The 19,240-nt window shown below is 49.0% G+C and overlaps 2 protein-coding genes across 16 annotated transcripts in view; one reads left to right on the top strand and one right to left on the bottom strand.

Moving 5' to 3' along the window:
* Positions 1 to 19,240, bottom strand: part of LOC137527742 (myosin-1B-like) — a 469,182-nt gene that overhangs the window by 278,184 nt on the left and 171,758 nt on the right. The window lies entirely within an intron of this gene.
* The window catches only part of SLC38A5 (solute carrier family 38 member 5), a 152,845-nt gene that overhangs the window by 62,562 nt on the left and 71,043 nt on the right, over positions 1 to 19,240 (top strand). The window lies entirely within an intron of this gene.

The raw sequence follows: 19,240 nt of genomic DNA on the forward strand, positions 1-19,240 counted from the left end.
TAGTTGCCTACAGTGCAGCGGCAGGGAAAAACAGGCAGAACCTACTCACCTTCCATCAGCCAGCCACACGCAGCGTCTATCTTGTTTCTCCCATTTAATAACAGCGCCTCCCCACCTGTTATGACCTGCGGCTACGTCATCACTGGGGTGCTGTTACCAACGCGACAACGCCTGGAAGGAAGTAGATTGTAGCCGCAGAAAGGTGAGTAGTTTCTGCCTGCTCTCCCCATCGATGCACCCGTTCTTCTCCCGTCGATGCCGCCATTCTCCCCCAGCCGATGCGCCGCTCTCGCCCCGCAAAACTGGTAAACCGGGATTGTGCATGGTATGATTACCATGCACAATGAAACCGTGGTATTCCACCATACCGCGGCAACTCTACTTGTATCACTAGATTCGAATCTAGGCCAATACACTATCTGCATGGCATTTGTATGTTTTCCCCATGTTTGTGGGGGAGAACATAAAAATGTAATTTTTCCCACAACTTTTTCTCTTTCACACCAAAAATTGAAAACCGCGACCGCAAAACGCGTTTTGCAATCTAAGTTGTGCAGTGGACTCCCGGCCGCGGATGCGTGATGTAGGATGCGCCCAGCCACGTCAGCACCTGCGCACTACTGCCCGACCTGGAAGAGGGTACGGGGGGGGGGGGGGCATTAAGGTAGGAAAGGAGGGGGTCAGAGAAGAACGGGGGTAATGGTGGGCAGCAGTACAGCTTCCCATACTTGCCTGCTCCCTCTGTTTCTCCCACTATCTTCAGCTCTGGTATCCTTTGAAAGGCATTTTATTAATAAGGTGTGAAAATATCACCTAGGAGACAAGTCAATTGAATAAGGGCCGGCCGTAATGTTTTGCAAACTTTTGCTTAATAGCCTAGAATAAATCCTGCTTAAGCAGAACTGAAGATTGTAAAAAAAAAAAAAAAAAAAAACAGTTTTACTTTCTCCCTGCAGCTGCCCTGTGTCCGCGCCATTTCCAAGCGTACTTCCGTCCCCCGCAGCTCACTTTTCTTCATGCCGTGGAAACCGACTTCTAAGTTGACGTCCACTGTGCCTCCACAGGCCCTGGCTGTGCATATCCTCGTCCGCCTTCCCGTGGCCAGGAGCATCTTGCGCAGACACAGTACGAGAAAATCTCTACTGCACCTGCACAGTATGCTCCCGGCAACAGGAACGGGAATGAGAAAGCATGCGGACAGGGCCGCGCAGGCGTAGTGGACACAGACTGCAAGAAGTGAAAGTGAGCCGCAGCAGGGGAACGGAGGATCGTTTGGTAACTTAGCAGGCACAGGGCGGCTGCAGGGGGCAGGCAGAAGCCCCAGGTAAGTGAAACTTTTTTTTTTTCCCCAATCTTCAATTCCGCTTTAAAGTGGACCTGAATTCTTGCACAGGACAGAAGGAAACATAAAGACATGCACCCTGTATGTATGTAAAGAGTTTAGCCAGTCTAATCCCCCCCTCATCTGTGACTAAGCACAAGTTTTAATTTGATCTCTCAACTGTGTCAGCTGACTGCCACGGCAGAGTGCTAATTGGTAAACACAGGATGTTAACAATATGTCTGCATCCATGAAAGCAGGAAGTAGACACACTGCAGATTTATTGCAGAATTTCTAATCAGCTGTAACAAAGACATTTTTTCTTTAAGCGTTTTTATGATGCTGCTTATCTTTTAGAGCAAGGAGAGGAATTTGGGAGTTCAAGTCCGCTTTAACCTTCTATCCCTGCCCATTAGTTTTATGACAAATGGTAATTTAGAAAGGACAAGCACATTATTATTTTTTACGAGCGTACATAGCAGTAATTGTTTTTGGGGAAGGGGAGGGATGGTGAGAGTAGGTATCTCGCCCAGGGCAACAAAATGGCAGGTGTAAATATTATTGTGACAAACCCTCAAATCTTCAGTGTAAACGTAACTGCTGACACTGAGCTGTAGGTGAGAGAACCTGTGCGACCTGTATGTGTGGTTATACCGGATGATATCCTGGAAGCTGAACTCCTTTGTGAAGGGAGCCACCTTTGTCTCCAGTTGGCACAGCGCTGAGCGCGCTGCACTGACTCTGTTGTTGTGAATGGAGGCACGTGCTGTCTGTCTAAAGAGAGCCTGTCATTAAGATATCTCCACAACAGAAGGCAGAGCAAGTTGTCACTTGTCAGTACATAACTGTAACTTAAAAAAGTAAAAAAAACTTCACTTAAAAAAGGACCTGAACTCTTGCACAGGACACAGGGAAAACACCCTTGTATGTATTTAGAGAGTTTAGGCTGTCTGTAATTTTGCCAGCTCAGGAATCTCAGCAGTCCTCGTCAAAGCAGCTAATTTGTAAGCACAGGATGTTAACCCTATGTCTGCTTCCACGAAAGCAGGAAGTAGACACACTGCATATTTGCTTATCTTATCTTTTAGAGCAGACAGGAGGTTTGGCTAGAAACACACTTAGCCGGAATGCCAGCTTAGCGGAAAATGCTGCGTTTTTGCCTGCAATGGTAGTGAATAGGTTGCATCAAAAAACGCATATGCGTTTTGTATGCGTTTTTAAATGTTGTTGTTGCATCATTTTCAAAAACGCATCAGAAACGCACATAATGAAAGTCAATGGTAACACAATGTAATGAGTTTTGTAGACGTTTTTCATGCGTCTTTATATGCGGGGGGGGGGGGGGGGTTATTGTTCTCTGATGTATTTCCGCTTCCTGTTCTTCCTGTATCTTCATAGTGATTTGCATAAAACGCAATAGAAAACCGCATGTATATTGTATATGCATATGCATGTTTTAATGCGCAGTTTTCCATTTTGTGTGCATTTTAAATGATAGCATTAAAATACAATTGTTTTTGAGATGCTTGCCACGTGTGGAAAAAAGCAGTTTTTATCCTAGAACACAAACGTGAAAAGGGAAATGAACACAAGAAAATCTGCCCTGCGAGCGGCCCATAGGTATACACCGTAGGCGCTCTGAGTATGACGCTAGAGGGCTAAATGGCTGCTATGTGCCGTAGTGTTTGCCCAGCAGATTATATTGTTATTGGTGGCGTTTTAAATAAATCCCAATGGTTGTCTTTATTACTTGTTAATCTGTGTATATAGTCAGCAGTTTTACAATGTTTGTTTACATTTTTTCTGGAGTAAAGTTAAATGTACCAATCCTCGTACTTCCCACTTGATCCACTGCCTTCTGGTGCTTATGCCATTGAGAATGACTGAGCTTAGCTGATGTACATACTGCAGGAAACACATTGCCATACAGGGTATACACCGCCTCCTTATGTGTTTTTTTACAGAGAATATGAAGACTAACTATATTGTTTGGTCTGATATATGGCCTAATTATGTTGTTTGGTGTGACATGCTGTCTAATTATGTTGTTTGGTGGGACATGCTGTCTAATTATGTTGTTTGGTGGGACATGCTGTCTAATTATGATGTTTGGGAGAATATTCTTCCTCACCATGTTGTCTGATCGGACATGTCTAATTACGTGTTTTCAGAGCTGTGCTGCCCAAATATGTTGTTTGGTAGGGGCACATTGTCTAACTATGTTGTTTGGTGGGAAACGTTGACTAATTAAGTTGTTTTGTGGGCTATGCCTTCTTAAATATGACAGAAAATATTAGAAGTGGCTATGGTAGAAACAGCGCATAGACTACCAATTTTATTAGGTTTCATATGGCATTTGTATAGCAGTTAAAGTGTACCAGAGATCAAAATAACTAAAGATTTGATACTTACCCGGGGCTTCCTCCAGCCCCATAAGCTCATCTGAGTCCCGCAGCGTCCTCCCGCAGACTGCTGTTCAGCCGCGAGTAGCCCTGGTAACAGCTCAGTTGCGTCCAGTCTGGTTCTTCTGCGCATGCGCGGATCTTCCACACATGCTCAGAAGACCCAGAATGGACGCGACTGAGCTGATAGCGAGGCTGATCAGCAGACCGCAGGAGGACGGCACGGGACGAGCTTATGGGGCTGGAGGAAGACCGAGTAAGTATCATATCTTTACTTCTTTTGATCTCTGGTACACTTTAAGGTCTCGTTTTGTATCTTAGGAGAGGGGTATTTGTCCATAGCTTTCTTGCAGGAAGGGGGCTGCCACACATTTTTAGCAACACTCATGATTCTCATACATCATTTGGCTGCAATCACACATTTTCTTGACAGCACTCTTTTTTGCTGCGACACTCATTGCTTCTACACTGGCACTGAGAGATGTCCCAGATCTTTGCAGGGAGGGGTCCAATCCATTTTAGTTACGCCTCTGGTGATGTAAGCCTCTTTTCACTCTCCAGTTATTTCAGATCAGATGGCTTTTCTTTACTTTTGTTGTACAAGGAACTCCCCATTTATGGGTTAATTGACCACTAGGGATAGTGATGTTTAGGAGAACTCATGGAGAAGCATGTGATCAGTTTGATCAGCTGATAGATTTGTGATGTTCTGATTTCCTGTAATGACTTCCTCGTTTAACTCATTATCATGACCAGTAAATCAGAGCATTGCCATCCCAACTGACTGCACAGTAGTCACTGATGTAATTATGAGCAAAAAAATTATCCTAACATCACCATGCTGAACCAGGAAGGGGATTACATTTAGCCAATGAAAGCCAGTAGCTGCTGATAGTAGATGAATATGGAGTGGGATGATTCGGGAACTGGGATAAACTTTCAACTACACCATCATCTTAGGTAATGTGGCAGTAGTTCCAGTGCCAGCATTCGGGAGTGATCGGTGACTAAGGTCATAATAGGCAATGAAAAGTGAATATTGGTTATAGATAGACAAGATAAGACAGAGAACATTTATATCGCGCTTTTCTCCTGGTGGACTCAAAGCGCCAGAGCTGCAGCCCCTAGGGTGCGCTCTGTAGGCAGTAGCAGAGTTAGGGAATCCTGCCAAAGGTCTCTTTACTGAATAGGTGCTAGCTTACTGAACAGGAAGAGCCGAAATTCACATCTGCTGCAATATTATACCACAACAGCATAGAGCCACCTGTTGGGCAGGCAGTGGAAGTCCCTAGAGCCATCTGCTAGGAAATATCAGAAGTCCAGCACAGTCCAAGTCCATGTTGCCACAAGCAGGCAGGAAGTGGTGCCTAACAATATCTATGGTGTTATGGCAATACATTCAATTTTCTTTTTCCAGTTCATCATATAGCTGAACTCTGGATACCAGTGGAAATGACAATGGGGTAAATAAGCAGTGCTTGAGGCTCCTTAGGTTTGGCTATTATGTAGTTGAACCCTGGATTAGCTGCGTTGCGACACTACTTACAGTGGTATTTAATTACAATAATCTACATTTTTAAAACCATTGTAATGTATTTACTAAACTTACATTTATACGACCCTGCTTTAAAATACTCTTATTTATAGGAATACAAGTAGTATAAGTTATATACTATACCTCGGTCCCATGGCTCTTAATCTTGCCATTGCTGGCAACAGAGCAAGAAGCTGACAGTTGCTGGTGTGAGGTAGCTGATAAGATAAGCGGCTGCTGCTGAAACCTGTATCTGTATAGCTTAGAAATGCCTGTTCCCAAACACAGCTTGCCTGTGCAGGGATCTCATTGAGAGTGTCTGTGAACTGTGGGAGGAGGGCAGGCAAATGTACACAAATGTTGATATTGAGGAGCAAAAAGAGTAATGGCCCGTACACAGGTGAGATTGATGTCGCCTGACGGGAATAAGGAGCTGATCCCAGCTGACGACACGTTCTGTTGTAATGCAGGGAGGCAGAAGGCCAACAAAGTGGTGCAGACATGACATCACATTTGGGGGCCGGGTGAGAGGCGGAGGGCTAACAGGGCAGTGCAGACATGACATCACGTGGTGGGTCAGGCGAGAGGCAGAGAGCCAACAGAGTGGTGCACACATGACGTCACGTGGTGGGCTGGGCGAGAGGCTGAGGGCCAACAGAGCGGTGCAGACATGACGTCACGTAGTGGGCCAGGCAAGAGGCAGAGGGCCAACAGAGCGGTGCAGACATGACGTCACGTGGTGGGCAGTGCGAGAGGCAGAGGGCCAACAGAGCGGTGCAGGCATGACGTCACATGGTGGGCCAGGCGAGTGGCAGAGGGCCAACAGAGCAGTGCAAGCATGACGTCACATGGTGAGCTGGGTGAGAGGCAGAGGGCCAACAGAGCAGTGCAGGCATGAAGTCACATGGTGGGCCAGGCGAGAGGCAGAGGGCCAACAGAGCGGTGCAAGCATGATGTCACGTGGTGGGCCGGGTGAGAGGCAGAGGGCCAACAGAGCGGTGCAGACATGACGTCGCGTGGTGGGCAGTGGGAGAGGCAGAGGGCCAACAGAGCGGTGCAGACAAGACGTCACGTGATGGGCCGGGTGAGAGGCAGAGGGCCAACAGAGCGGTGCAGACAAGACGTCACGTGATGGGCCAGGTGAGAGGCAGAGGGCCAACAGAGCGGTGCAGACATGACGTCACGTGGTGGGCAGTGCGAGAGGCAGAGGGCCAACAGAGCGGTGCAGGCATAACGTCACATGGTGGGCCAGACGAGAGGCAGAGGGCCAACAGAGCGGTGCAGACAAGACGTCGCATGGTGGGCCGGGCGAGAGGCAGAGGGCCAAGAGAGCGGTGCAAGCATGATATCACGTGGTGGGCCAGGCGAGAGGCAGAGGGCCAACAGAGCGGTGCAGACATGACGTCACGTGGTGGGCTGGGCGAGAGGCTGAGGGTCAACAGAGCGGTGCAGACAAGACGTCAGGTGATGGGCCGGGTGAGAGGCAGAGGGCCAACAGAGCAGTGCAGACATGACGTCACGTGGTGGGCAGTGCGAGAGGCAGAGGGCCAACAGAGCAGTGCAGACAAGATGTCACGTGATGGGCCGGGTGAGAGGCAGAGGGCCAACAGAGCAGTGCAGACATGACATCACGTGGTGGGCAGTGCGAGAGGCAGAGGGCCAACAGAGCGGTGCAGACAAGACATCACGTGATGGGCCGGGTGAGGAACAGAGGGCCAACAAAGCGGTGCAGACATGACGTCACATGATGGGCCGGGTGAGAGGCAGAGGGCCAACAGAGAGGTGCAAACATGACGTCACGTGGTGGGCAGTGCGAGAGGCAGAGGGCCAACAGAGAGGTGCAGACATGACGTCACATGGTGGGCCAGGCGAGTGGCAGAGGGCCAACAGAGCGGTGCAAGCATGACGTCACATGGTGAGCTGGGTGAGAGGCTGAGGGCCAACAGAGCAGTGCAGACAAGATGTCACGTGGTGGGCAGTGCGAGAGGCAGAGGGCCAACAGAGCAGTGCAGACAAGATGTCACGTGGTGGGCCGGGCGAGAGATAGAGGGCCAACAGAGCGATGCAGACAAGACGTCACATGATGAGCCGGGTGAGAAACAGAGGGCCAACAGAGCGGTGCAGACATGACGTCACGTGGTGAGCTGGGTGAGAGGCAGAGGGCCAACAGAGCGGTGCAGGCATGACGTCACATGGTGGGCCAGGCTAGAGGCAGAGGGCCAACAGAGCGGTGTAGACAAGACGTCACAAGGTGGGCCGGGCGAGAGGCAGAGGGCCAACAGAGCGGTGCAAGCATGACGTCACGTGGTGGGCCAGGCGAGAGGCGGAGGGCCCACAGAGCGGTGCAGGCATGACGTCACATGATGGGCCAGGCGAGTGGCAGAGGGCCAACAGAGCAGTGCAAGCATGACGTCACGTGGTGGGCCGGGCGAGAGGCAGAGGGCCAACAGAGCGGTGCAGACAAGATGTCACATAATGGGCCGGGCGAGAGGCAGAGGGCCAACAGAGCGGTGCAAGCATGACGTCACGTGGTGGGTCGGGCGAGAGGCAGAGGGCCAACAGAGCGGTGCAGGCATGACGTCACATGGTGGGCCAGGCAAGTGGCAGAGGGCCAACAGAGCGGTGCAAGCATGACGTCACGTGGTGGGCTGGGCGAGAGGCAGAGGGCCAACAGAGCAGTGCAGACAAGACGTCACATGGTGGGCCGGGCGAGAGGCAGAGGGCCAAGAGAGCGGTGCAAGCATGATATCACGTGGTGGGCCAGGCGAGAGGCTGAGGGTCAACAGAGCGGTGCAGACATGACGTCACGTGATGGGCCGGGTGAGAGGCAGAGGGCCAACAGAGCAGTGCAGACATGACGTCACGTGGTGGGCAGTGCGAGAGGCAGAGGGCCAACAGAGCAGTGCAGACAAGATGTCACGTGGTGGGCAGTGCGAGAGGCAGAGGGCCAACAGAGCGGTGCAGACAAGACATCACGTGATGGGCCGGGTGAGGAACAGAGGGCCAACAAAGCGGTGCAGACATGACATCACATGATGGGCCGGGTGAGAGGCAGAGGGCCAACAGAGCGGTGCAAACATGACGTCACGTGGTGGGCAGTGCGAGAGGCAGAGGGCCAACAGAGAGGTGCAGACATGACGTCACATGGTGGGCCAGGCGAGTGGCAGAGGGCCAACAGAGCGGTGCAAGCATGACGTCACATGGTGAGCTGGGTGAGAGGCTGAGGGCCAACAGAGCAGTGCAGACAAGATGTCACGTGGTGGGCAGTGCGAGAGGCAGAGGGCCAACAGCGCAGTGCAGACAAGATGTCACGTGGTGGGCCGGGCGAGAGATAGAGGGCCAACAGAGCGTTGCAGACAAGACGTCACATGATGGGCCGGGTGAGAAACAGAGGGCCAACAGAGCGGTGCAGACATGACGTCACGTGGTGAGCTGGGTGAGAGGCAGAGGGCCAACAGAGCGGTGCAGGCATGACGTCACATGGTGGGCCAGGCTAGAGGCAGAGGGCCAACAGAGCGGTGTAGACAAGACGTCACATGGTGGGCCGGGCGAGAGGCAGAGGGCCAAGAGAGCGGTGCAAGCATGATATCACGTGGTGGGCCAGGCGAGAGGCAGAGGGCCAACAGAGCGGTGCAGACATGACGTCACGTGGTGGGCTGGGCGAGAGGCTGAGGGTCAACAGAGCGGTGCAGACAAGACGTCAGGTGATGGGCCGGGTGAGAGGCAGAGGGCCAACAGAGCAGTGCAGACATGACGTCACGTGGTGGGCAGTGCGAGAGGCAGAGGGCCAACAGAGCAGTGCAGACAAGATGTCACGTGGTGGGCAGTGCGAGAGGCAGAGGGCCAACAGAGCGGTGCAGACAAGACATCACGTGATGGGCCGGGTGAGGAACAGAGGGCCAACAAAGCGGTGCAGACATGACGTCACATGATGGGCCGGGTGAGAGGCAGAGGGCCAACAGAGCGGTGCAAACATGACGTCACGTGGTGGGCAGTGCGAGAGGCAGAGGGCCAACAGAGAGGTGCAGACATGACGTCACATGGTGGGCCAGGCGAGTGGCAGAGGGCCAACAGAGCGGTGCAAGCATGACGTCACATGGTGAGCTGGGTGAGAGGCTGAGGGCCAACAGAGCAGTGCAGACAAGATGTCACGTGGTGGGCAGTGCGAGAGGCAGAGGGCCAACAGCGCAGTGCAGACAAGATGTCACGTGGTGGGCCGGGCGAGAGATAGAGGGCCAACAGAGCGTTGCAGACAAGACGTCACATGATGGGCCGGGTGAGAAACAGAGGGCCAACAGAGCGGTGCAGACATGACGTCACGTGGTGAGCTGGGTGAGAGGCAGAGGGCCAACAGAGCGGTGCAGGCATGACGTCACATGGTGGGCCAGGCTAGAGGCAGAGGGCCAACAGAGCGGTGTAGACAAGACGTCACATGGTGGGCCGGGCGAGAGGCAGAGGGCCAACAGAGCGGTGCAGGCATGACGTCACATGATGGGCCAGGCGAGTGGCAGAGGGCCAACAGAGCAGTGCAAGCATGACGTCACGTGGTGGGCCGGGCGAGAGGCAGAGGGCCAACAGAGCGGTGCAGACAAGACGTCACATAATGGGCCGGGCGAGAGGCAGAGGGCCAACAGAGCGGTGCAAGCATGACGTCACGTGGTGCGTCGGGCGAGAGGCAGAGGGCCAACAGAGCGGTGCAGGCATGACGTCACATGGTGGGCCAGGCAAGTGGCAGAGGGCCAACAGAGCGGTGCAAGCATGACGTCACGTGGTGGGCTGGGCGAGAGGCAGAGGGCCAACAGAGCAGTGCAGACAAGACGTCACATGGTGGGCCGGGTTAAAGGCAGAGGGCCAACAGAGCGGTGCAGGCATGACGTCACATGGTGGGCCAGGCGAGAGGCAGAGGGCCAACAGAGCAGTGCAGACAAGATGTTACGTGGTAGGCCAGGTTAAAGGCAGAGGGCCAACAGAGCAGTGCAGACAAGACGTCACATGGTGGGCCGGGTTAAAGGCAGAGGGCCAACAGAGCAGTGTAGACATAACATCACATGGTGAGCGGAGAGTTTACGGTTAGGCATAGGTGGGGGGGGGGGTAGTGTTAGGTGTAAGTTGTGGGGAGGCTAGTTCTAGGCATAGGTAAAAAAGGCTTAGTGTGAAGTATAGGTTACAGGAGCCGATTGTAGAATATCGGTAACATTATTGATATTCTGACAACGTGGTAGTAGGAGGCATCTGGAATACTTAATAAATCAGTAGTCATTGGTTAGAAAAAAGGAATATTTAGTGCCTACTATAGATGATCTCCAGTCTCGGGCACGATAATACACCAGATTGGGCACCCGATATCCTTTTGTTTCTTTTTGTCTTCTCTACAAGCTTCATTATTGATATTCTGGCTATTGATAGTCTGACTATCTGCAATAGTTAACTGCTGGATCCAGTGCCCAAATCACCAGCTGCCCCCTTTCCATGTAGGCACTGCAGCGAGGCGGTAAATAATCAATATCAGACAGACATCAAGCGTTTACCCCGTCTAGCTGGTGTATGCCTAGCAAAAGTCAATTTCCAGAGGTGGAAGAGATCTCATGCCTGCGAGTACAAGCTGTGCTCTCTGCCTGACAGCACAGCTAGGGAAAGGAATACAAAGACGCTAAGTAAATAGCAAAACAAATGCTGAGGAGTTGACAGTGTTCCTTCCGCTACAATAATAGAGGATTAAAGGGCTCACAATAGCACACAGGGACTTTTTAACAGTTACTGTCGGCACTGCCCGAAACCACAGCGAGAAGTCAATTCCTGCAGCAAGACTAAAATAAAAACAACTGGTGGCTTCTGGTTCCTGTTTATAGCCTCACTATGTGCCCATAAACCTGCCTGAATCCCACTGCTGCCACCACCAATGCCAAGTTACAAGAGAAATGACACAATGCAGCAGACTGCTGGCCTATTGCAAGAGACTGGTGAGGACCACAGACATATTACAAAAGACTGCGGAGGACTGCTACCCTATTACAAAAGACCGGAGTCACAATACAGATGATTACTGGGGGGCTGCAGACCTTTAACGAGACTGCAGAGGACTGCTGATATATTACACAATACTGCAGACACAATACAAGAGACTGCAAAGGACTGTTGATATATTACAAAAGACTGTAGACACAATACAGAAGATTACTCGGGACTGCATGCTTATAACGAGACTGCAGAGGACTGCTGAAATATTACAGAACACTGCAGACACACTACAAGAGACTGCAGAGGACTGCTAATATATTACACAAGGCTGCAGACACACTACAAGAGACTGTAGAGGACTGATATTATATTACACAAGACTGCATACACACTACAAGAGACTGTAGAGGGCTGCTAATATTGTATATTACACAAGACTGCAGACACACAACAAGAGACTACAGAGGACTGCTGATATATTACACGAGACTGCAGACACACTACAAGAGACTGCAGAAGACTGCAGACACATTACAAAAGATTAAAGACACAATACAAGAGACTGCAAAGGACTGTTTATATATTACAAGACTGCAGACACAATGCAGAAGATTACTCGGGACTGCAGGCTTATAACGAGACTGCAGAGGACTGCTGAAATATTACACAACACTGCATACACACTACAAGAGACTGTAGAGGACTGCTGATATATTACACGTGACTGCAGACACACTACAAGAGACTGCAGAAGACTGCTGATATATTATACAATACTGCAGACACACTACAAGAGACTGTAGAGGACTGCTGATATATTACACGTGACTGCAGACACACTACAAGAGACTGCAGAAGACTGCTGATATATTATACAATACTGCAGACACACTACAAGAGACTGCAGAGGACTGCTGATATATTACACAAGAGTGCAGACATACTACACGAGACTGCAGATGACTGCTGATATATTACACAAGACTGCAGATACACTACAAGAGCCTTTTGAAGACTGCAGACACATTACAAAATATTAGAGACACAATACAAGAAACTCCTATTGCTCTGCACACACGCATCATCGATCACCATCGTTGTAAAACAAGCGATTCCTGGCAGATTGCGACAAACAAACAACCACATCATACCTTTGAATTTGGATTGTTAGCAGAAGCGCTGAGGACTTGGAAGTGTGTAACTAGCCACACATCAGTTTTTTTTTAATGGAACAATTGTTTGATATGGACGAATAGCACCAATGACTGTTTAAACCGATCTGCCAGGACGGATCGGTCTATGTGGACGATAATCTCTGTCCTTTACCGAAGTAGTACCATTTTTTGTAAGCGATTCAAGGCCGTCCCGTCAATCTGCAATCGTTTTGGCCAACAGCGGTTGAAAGTGTCTACAGAGCATTAACCACTTAAGTCTATCTGGACAGATATATCCATCCAGATAGCTTGCCCTGTTGCCGCTGAGCCGGACGCGCGATCCCGCCGCCTTCGGGGGGAAGGCTATATCAATGAATGGGAACACAGTTCCTATTCATTGATCTAAGTCCCCATATGAAAGACCGACACTGTCAGCGAGACGGCTCCATCTTTCATAAATCCCCTTCTGCCCCATCCACGCTTTACTTCGGCTTGCGTAGTAATACTACGCATGCAGAAGGGAAGCTCAGAGGGCATCTTTTGGCCAAATAGTAAAATTCCATCTGGAAATAAAAATTTCCAGATAATTACATATTTTTTACTGTTAAAATTAGTCCCTTACCTCCCACACTCCCCAAAAGCTACACAAAATTTTTTTTGTAAAAAAAAATAAAATACAATAAAAAAAATACAATAAATCGTTACCTTAAGGACTAATCTTTTCTAATATGTATGTAGTAAGGTAAATTACTGTTATTTTTAAAATTGTAATAAGTGATGGATGCAAAACTGAAAAAAAAAAATGCACCTTTATTTCCAGATAAAATATCGGTGCCATACATTGTGATAGGGACATAATTGAAACGGTGTAATAACCAGGACATATAAAATACATGGGATTTAATTATGGTAACATGTATTAATTTCAAACTATAATGGCCAAAAACTGAGAAATAATGATTTTTTTTCCACTTCTTTCTTAATCTTCCTGTTAAAATGGATTTAGAATAAAATAATTTTTAGCAAAATGTACCACCTAAAGAAAACCTAAATGGTGGCGGAAAAAAACAAGCAATAGATCATTTCAGTGTGATAATGTGATGATCCGCTCGGCTGCCTGCGCAGGCAGGCAGCCTTTTGACCACTGTTCAGGTCTGCATGCTGGAGGTTTCTGGAAAAGAGACCTTTTGTCAGTTTTGCAGCTTGCTGCTGCTGGGGAATTTGCATACGTTGGTCATGCAAATTTCCTAGCCACATCCTCTGGAGGTTTGTACTATAAATACCATGTGATATCACAGACTTTGGCTGGTCATAACGGTTTGTCCTGTGAAACACTCCTGGAAACACTCCCGGAGTGTCAGCCATGCTTATTGTTAGAAGATTAGCTTAGAGTAATTCCTGGGACTGCACTAGGCATCCTTGCTAGAGAAGTCAGGATTGTATTATTTGTATTGCCTGTTCTGTCTGTCTGTCGTGCTTGGATCACACTAGCCTCTAGCAGTAGCGGCTGTGGATCCTTCTGATCTACAACTCTCTTGCTGTACTTGGATCGCACTTGCTCTGGCGGAAAGAGCAGTGGATCCAGCTCGCTGTTTCTATACTTGGATCACACTCGCTCTGGCGGAAAGAGCAGTGGATCCTGCTAAGCTCTCTTGCTATACTGGGATCGCACTTGCTCTGACGGAAAGAGCAGTGGATCCTGCTAGCCCTGTTGCCTTACTTGGATCGCACTTGCTCTGGCGGAAAGAGCAGTGGATCCAGCTCGCTCTGTTTCTATACTTGGATCGCACTTGCTCTGACGGAAAAAGCAGTGGATCCTGCTAGCCCTGTTCCCTTACTTGGGTCGCACTCGCTCTGGCGGAAAGAGCAGTGGATCGTATCTCTCACTTATTCCTGTTTTCGTGTATCTGTCTTGTCTGATACGAACGCTTGCTGGAGGCTCGGTGAGGTAACTGTTAAGCAAGCGCTCACTTCCTCTGTTTCATGTTTGTCTGTCGGTGGTTAGTTAGGCGTGCTTGTCTCTGTTGTGCTTAACACGTGGAGACCGCGCAGTAAATGCGTTCGCTGTTGCGAATGAGTGCGGTGTTCGCGTTTAGTTAGCGTTTGTTATTTTCCTTATCTTCTCATTGTATGATTACTGTGCCTTTGCTACTCTCATGCCCTGTCTTGCTTAAGCCTTGTGTCATCTCTGGCAATCACCGCTCTCGCGATTGCGTTTCTACTTCGTTTCTGCTGTTGTGTGTGCACCATCGCGGGTTGGCGACTAGATTGGGGCACATACATACATTCTGTCCCTGTGCTAATTCTCTTTCGCAATCGCTTCTCTTGCAATTGCGTTTTCACTTGGTTTCCTTTGTTGTGTGTCCACTGTCGCAGGTTGGCGGCTAGATTGGTGGACATACATATATTCCTCATCTGTGCTTATTCGGTCTTGTGTCGCTGTTAGCAATCGCCATCTCTGGCGATTGCCTTCTCACCTGGTCTTCATGGTTGTGTGTTCATCGTCGCAGGGTGGCGACTAGATTGGTGGACACACATACCCTCTGTCGCTTTGATCTCTCTCTTTCAGGGCTATCTTGCCCTGCGTTTCTTCCCTTCGTACAATTCCTGTCTGGCGTCTGTGGCAGGGCAGAGGAGCTGTTCCTCTGCACTCCACAGCTCCACCTGCCGACAGGAATTTCCCTCTACAGGTGCGTTGCACCTTTTGCTGGGTTCCCTCAAATGATACGCTTGTGGAGGATTTCCGCAGTGTCAGCGCACGTCCTGTGCGCTGATCACGGAGAGAATTCCATGATCGTTACAGATAAGTAGTGATAAAGTTATTGGCAAATGGCTAGGAGGTGAAAGTTGCTCGGATGCATAAGGTGAAACAACACTGTAGGCTGAAGTGGTTAAAAGTGTTAGACATTTTTCTGACTTTGTATAAGAGACTAGAGCCACAATACAAGAGGGTTGCAGACATGTTACAGGACATTTCTGAAGACTGCTAAAATATTTCAAGAGACTGCAAAGTCCCTGCAAAAGACTTTTGAGAACACAGACGTTACATGAGGCTGCAGACACATTGCCAGAGACTGCTGAAGACTTGTGCTCTAACATACTACATGAGGCTGCAGACACATTGCCAGAGACTGCTGAAGACTTGTGCTCAACTGTTCATCTCCTATCTATTACTTTTGTTTATGCTGTATATGTGCCAAACCCAAATCCGGGCATGACCCAGTTGTGCTTGGCAAATAGTATTATTCCGATTCTGATAAGGGCATAGCCTATTGCTTCCTTTACTTAACCAATTTCCACAATAATGGATAAACAAAAAACAGAAGACACAGGACTGCTTGTTAGCGTTGGAAATAAAAGGCCAAAGCAGCCCTTCTTCTTTATTTAACCAAATATAATTTAACAATTACAGTACAAATCTTTCAAAAGGGGGAACAGATTCAGAGGCATAAACACAGAAATTCAGCATGTAGCCAATGAACCCACCTCCAGTCGCGGCCCAGGGAAAGCTGCATGCCACCAACACATTCACTTTACTCCTTGAAGACTGTTGACTTTCATTCGAGGTATTAGCACCCAGGCGAAACCTCACCACCCATATATTGAACACCTCTGGATACCTTACCCCTCCGCACTAAGCAGGTAAGACACTTCAAGCTCATTAGGCTCACCATAACATCAGGGCCCTCTGTATCCCCTCACTTGGTGCCAAGTCCATAGATCTGTCCCTATGACATTCAAATGAACCCCATCCATCCTCAAAAACCATGCAGTGTCTACTTCCAAGTCCACATGATGCCCCCGTTCCTCACCACAAAGCGAGACAACTCCCTGTTGAGATTCTTTCTGGCTCTATTCACCCTCTCAACTGATCTAGCTTGCCTCCAGCACAATCTATACCACCACTTCGGACCACTCAAATATGTGCGGGAAGCTTGCAAAAAAATCAAATTTGACATCTCTCACAATCTGCCTCATAGGACGGAGTGGCCACATGCATGTAAGACCAGGACATCGGGAATGCGATCCAACCACACAAAGCGGTTGACCTCGGCTACCACTCGCACCCATTAGATACCCAGCACCCCGATCGCATGCAGGCCTGTGCCCTCGACAGGCTCAGCTGCCGGCCCTCAGGCCGCACTCTTGTTCGCTGACCACCCCAGACAACGTACGAATGACGAGGATCCATACCAGGCAGAGACAATTGTCTAAAATACACAATGAACAACAAGATAAAAACAATATAACTACCAAACCATAACCAACCCTATGCTGAACTACCTGCAAGTCTTTAACAAATGAGGTCTGACGTAGGACAGAAACCGGGAAGATTCCCACCAACCAATTCGCTTCAGGAATTACTAAGTCCCCACCTAGTGGCTTCCATGGCCGTCCCCGATCTGGAAGGAATGGTAAGCAAAGCTCATGGGGGCATAACTCAACAACTCAATCACCATTCTGAAAACGGTGACAAACTGGAATATGATCTTTAAGATCCCCGACAATTTCCATGCAAAGAACCGCAATCGCTTGAAGACTTGTTCGCACCCAATGTGTAACTTCGGCAGAACGAGGTGCCGCTGAACGTCCGTCGTCAAGGGGACGTCGTTCGACCCGTCGGGTGGCGAATACGGAGCTTTACTGCTGCATGCTCAGCCACTCTCTGTACATCAGCCCAACTTATTACACCTTGTGACTCAATAAAGCCTCCGCTGTGTTTTACTTTCCACTCGCTGACCAATAACTTGTGTTTTTCTCATTCCGCGAACTACTGTTAAACAAATACTGCTTAACTACTTCATGCCACAGAGTGTTTTACCCTTACTGCTAAGAGTAATTATCCTCTTTCAGCGCTGCTCCCAATCATATGGCAATAACTTTATCACTATCCGAGACAAAACAAAACAAAACAGGCGCACTCCCTGTGCAGGTGAGTGAGATATGCAACAAAGTATTCAGGAATAATCCTCACCGGATCTGGCAGCTCATAGAGTCATAAGACTCCAGAACAGCTTACGGGATCGGTTGAAAAGGGCGCCCGAGCTGCCTGTATGAAAAGGGCGCCGCCATAGACATCAATGTTATTTCTGGAAATATGGGCTACAAGGTGTAGAAAAGGGCGCCCGAGTTTTGATATAGGCTACAAGCGGGCTCCCCTTTGTAGCCCATGTTTTTTCGGCTACAAGGTTTTCGGCTACAAGCGGGCTCCCCTTTGTAGCCCATATTTTTTCGGCTACAAGGTTTTCAGCTACAAGCGGGCTCCCCCTTTGTAGTCCGTATTTTTTTCGGCTACAGTAGGGCGCCCCTTTGTAGCCCATATTATTGCATTTTTTGTAGCCTATGTTTTTATATGGGCTACAAGCACTGTAAGCCGAATTATTTCATTCCCCCACTATCCATGGCGGCCTGGAGGGGGAATAGTAATTTACACATCCTGGAGTTGTTTTGTAGCCGAAGTTTATATGGGCTACACCAGGCGCCTTTTTTGTAGCCGAAGTTTTTATATGGGCTACACCAGGTGCCTTTTTTGTAGCCGAAGTTTATATGGGCTACACCAGGCGCCTTTTTTGTAGCCGAAGTTAGTATATATATGGGCTCCACCAGGCGCCCTTTTTTACCGGCGCCCTTTTCATGTAGACCCCAGCTTACAAGGCTTCAGACCGATTTGTCTATGTGGATAGATCCCCATTGACCTCGGCTGGTGCTAGGCGGCTAGATAATCGGAGGTCAGAGGTCAATCCCCATGGTTGTCTGCGTATACCCAAAAGATTAAATAGATGTAGTGGCAGACAGTGGCGTAACTACAATTCACGGGCCCCCCAGCAAAACTTTGATGGAACCCCCCCAATGTTTACACCTCTTTCCTTGCCTTCCCTTGATGCCCTTCACGGCCTTAGGGCCCATCTCACAAGGGTCATAAAGCAAGTGTGGCCATCATGATCTTCACACCCATAACCACTGTTGTGTGCAGCCACAAAAACGCCAGATCTGAAGTATAGTCCCCTGTATCGGAGGAAGGGAAGGTTAGTAGTTGCTCCCCCCCCCCAGCTCTAGGCCCTCCTGTGATGGCAGGGGCTACTCCCCTCAAGCTACTCTCCTTGTGGCAGAAGACTGCTGGGTTAAAAGAACAATAAATCTTGTCCACATAGAAACGGTCAATAAATATAAAATGTTTTTTTATTTATTAAACTAATAAGTTACACTTGTATATACCTCATGCTGGGCGTGGTGAGGGTAACAATCCCCACTTAGATCTTGGAAGAAAAGGGCTTGTGATGGAATCTGGGAGTCTCTTTTAATAAAAAGGGGAACCCCCAAATGTCTGTCCCAATTTCCAATGAAGTAGGTAAAGGGGGTGATTTTGACCACCCATCCATTAAGAAGAAAGTAGTCAAATGTAAACTTTATTAACTATTGTCGTAGGTAATTACTTTTGTATTTCAATTCAACATGACTGATTTCCAAGTTAGAATCCAGAATTGCGTGAAATCTGTGTACCATCATTCCTACTCTTTATATCTGCTAGAACAAGTTCTGATGGTTCTTGTGGGCGGTTCTTGGGGATGGTGGATTGTCCCACACTTTCCAAGCCCTCACAGAGAAGAACTCTTCCCTCAGGAAAATACTGCAGGCATAAAACGCTATAAAAGCAGGCTTGGATCTCCCACAGGAACGGATAGGAATTCACAAACAGATGAGCTGTAACATGGACATCGTTGGCAGGAGTCTGCTGCGAGCACAGAGTGAGGAGATGGAATTCTGGGCAAGCAGCGGCAGACAAAGGGCGATTGATGCGTTGCTCTGCTCTCCACGAGGCTCCCAGTGCATACCATGAAATCTAATATGTCCATGACACCCAGAGTCAGGG

Source organism: Hyperolius riggenbachi, chromosome 8 (genome assembly GCF_040937935.1).
Source record: "Hyperolius riggenbachi isolate aHypRig1 chromosome 8, aHypRig1.pri, whole genome shotgun sequence".
Taxonomy (NCBI): domain Eukaryota; kingdom Metazoa; phylum Chordata; class Amphibia; order Anura; family Hyperoliidae; genus Hyperolius; species Hyperolius riggenbachi.